At 42.9% G+C, this 3,513-nt stretch overlaps 1 pseudogene; it reads left to right on the forward strand.

The window, feature by feature from the left end:
• The first annotated feature begins 592 nt into the window (after positions 1–592).
• Positions 593–1,522, forward strand: LOC140531414 (olfactory receptor 10P22-like; annotated as a pseudogene).
• The last annotated feature ends 1,991 nt before the right edge of the window (positions 1,523–3,513 follow it).

Raw genomic sequence — 3,513 nt, forward strand, 5'->3', positions numbered from 1 at the left:
ACCATACTGACGTTCTAGACAGCAACTTGCTTCCTGTTTTGATTCCATTTTACTTCTTATAAGTATAAAAATATATTTATTGTTTTCTCAGAAGGGACATTTTAATATCTCCCTACTTATCCATCACATTCTCCATAGTTGGGAAATTCTTGTCTTGTCTTGCCTGGATCTTAATGTGTGTGTTCATTCTTCATTGCCAAAGAAGACCACACCATCAGAGAAATAATGACATGCGTTGCACTTGACTTTGTTTTGAGTGAGGGAGGGCTGTGCAGGTCACCAGCCTCACTTCTCCTCCAGAGCCATCTGAATCCAGTGATCATATATTCATCAGGACAGCTGGAGATGACCCAAGATGAGGCAATTGGAGTTAAGTGACTTGCCCAAGGTCACACAGCTAGTGAGTGTCAAGGGTCTGAGGTGAGATTTGAACTCAGGTCCCCCTGACTCCTGCACTAATGCTCTATCCATTCCACCACCTAGCTGCCCCTCAGCCTGGATCTTAATGTAGCAGTTTGTCTACTTCTTTCTTGTCTTTGGGACTATTAATAACTCTGCCTTGGGTTCTGTTGCCAGATGCAGATTTAGGGACATGGATGATGTTAATGAGACAGGAGTGAGTGAGTTTATTTTGTGGGGATTCTCATATTTGGGGGCCTACCAGAGTGCCCTGTTTTGGGGAGTACTCTTTGTCTAGTTGGTCACCTTGCTGGGCAACTCCCTGATCATCACCCTTACTCTGCTGGACCCAGCCCTGAGCACTCCCATGTACTTCTTCCTTCAACAACTCTCTATGTTAGAGATCCTCTACACTACAACTATTGTGCCTAGGATGCTGATTGACCTCCTCTGCTTTCATCCTGCCATGACTCCTGCCAGCTGCTTCACTCAGATGTATTTCTTTGCCCTCTTTGGCACTGCTGAATGCCGCCTGCTCACTGCCATGGCCTATGATCGTTATGCTGCCATTTGTCAGCCCCTGCATTATGCCATGCTGATGAATCAGCAGGTATGTGTGGGTATGGTGGGTGCTTCCTATCTAATGGGGATTATAACAGGCACCACCCATTCCATATTCAATTTTACCTTGCCCTTTCCAGGCACCAACATTGTTCATCACTTCCTATGTGACATTTTCCCTGTATTGAGACTGGCTCGTGGAGACACATTCTGGGCAGAGGTTGCAGTTCTTTCTCTCCTCTTCCTCTTTATCATGACTCCCTTTGCTCTCGTCCTGTTTTCCTATGTTCGAATTCTCATTACCATCCTTGGAGTAGCCTCTGCTCAGGGCCACCAAAAAGTCTTCTCTACTTGCTCTTCCCACCTAATGGTTGTCACACTCTTCTTTGGGACCGCCACCCTTGCCTACATGAGACCTAGTGGCAATGGTACTCAGGACAGGGACCAAATCATCTCCCTTTTCTACACAGTTGTAATACCCGTGCTCAACCCTTTTATCTATACCCTGAGGAACAAGGAGGTGATGGGAGACCTGAGGCGCAAGGTAACCAAACACCTTTGAAGTCCTTGCCTGGTCCAGTGGTTTGCTTGGCTTCCTTTTTGGTGAGTTGAGAGATACTTGTCATTCTTTGGTTTTCCTTTAATTTTTATATTGTGAACTAATATACATTTATTGACCTTATACTCCCATGCTCCTGCCACCACTTTCTTGTTAACAAAGAAGAAAACATGTATATATATATATATATATATATATATATATATATATATATATATATATACACACATACACACGCACACACATTCATACATACACACACATAAGTCAAAGAAAGCTAATTCTTAAACAAATTTTGCCCCACAGTGTGTTTCATCCTGAATATTTTGTGTTTTTCACCACCATGACCTGATCTTTCCAAAGGGTGGTCATAGTGGTGGGACTGAAGTCCTAGATATTTTGCACAATAAGGAGATTCCTGGAGGATGATGACTGACATGGGCCTGGTCTTTCAGAAAGACATCCTACCTTTTCTCAGGTCCCAGGAATCTGTCAGTTTTCATGTAAAATGCTGATCTGGTAGTTGTTTTCAGATTGGTGCTTCAAGTTGAGGCTGAATGATCACCTTTGGAGGGATATTCATGTATGGGCTGGACTAGATGGACTAGGAAGCCCGTATCTGAAGGACATAAACATGTATATTGACGTCTCCAAGTACATGGGCTGTGGTTGAGGTGGAGGAGGCTGTAAGCTGGACACTGCCCTCCTTGAGGTTCTGTGATTTGGATTCTGTGGTATTATTGGAGGCGTTCAGTGCACAATTGTGTGCTGAGTCTAGCACTGCAATTTGAGAGCAATTCACATGGATTAACAAACACAAAGTAAATGTTTTAATGTGTATGCTATACCAGCTTTGACACATATGAGACACCACTCCTTGAGGGCTTGGGGCCCCTCCTTGAAGTAAAATATTGAAATGGAGCCCTCCACTTCATGGTAAGGCATTCCATTGCCTATGTTCAGTGCCAGCAGCTACCTTGGTGGTCAGAATTCTCAGAGTAAGCTCTATAAAAGTTTATCACAGTCAGGGAGTACTCACATCAGTTTGACAAGCATCCATTAAGTGCTTACTACCTCAAAGTCATTGTACAAGGGGCTGAGGAAACTGAGACACAAATATAACAAGGTCTCCTTTAAGGAGCTTGGATTTTACTGGAAGAGATACAGAATTTTCCTTGATCTAAATTAGGAGGAAAGTCTTGTTTAGATTGCTCTTCTTTATGGCCACTTCCCTCTAACTCCTCTGATTTCCATCATCACTATGAAATGAATATTTGCTCCCCAGATCTGTCCTTTTGCAACCATTAACTACATGAAGTTCTGAGTCCTGCTCTGAACTTGGATGGATCTACAGCCTGTGTCTAGCTCCCTTGGTTCTAGCATCAGAAAATCTGACTTAAACTCTATCCCTAACTCAATTTGCCCTATCTAAAAAGATCACCCTGATGAGATTCTGGTGATTGTTGTTTTCTCACCCCTCATATCATTTCTTAGGCTGACAGGCTTCATTTCTTTTTGGAAGCATTTGGAGTTGAGTGACTTGGCCATGATTACATAGTTAGAAAGTGTCTAATTCTCACTTGAGAACTCAGGTCTTCTTGACTACTGGGCTGGTACTCTATTCAGTGTGTAGCTGGCTTTAGCCATAGAACTGTCCCCAGGCACAGGTGTGAACATGTCACTCCTTTGTTGAAGAACCTTTAGTGGCTCCCCTTTATTTCTAGGATAAAATATCAATGCCTGTGTTTGGTATTTATGGCCATCCACAATCTGGCTCCAACCTATTTTCCTAGAGGAAATAAACATTGCTGTCTGCCATGCACTCTGTGTTCTAGCCAAACTGGTCTATTTGCTTCTCTCCAAAAATGATAGTACAATTTCTAACTTTTTTCCTCCTTCATAGGCTGTTTCCTACGTCTGTAGTGTACTCGTTCCCCACTTCCATCACTTACAATTCTTAGCTCTCAACAAGGATTAGTTTGAGTACAATGATG

Source organism: Notamacropus eugenii, chromosome 3, assembly GCF_028372415.1.
Source record: "Notamacropus eugenii isolate mMacEug1 chromosome 3, mMacEug1.pri_v2, whole genome shotgun sequence".
Classification (NCBI taxonomy): Eukaryota; Metazoa; Chordata; class Mammalia; order Diprotodontia; family Macropodidae; genus Notamacropus; species Notamacropus eugenii.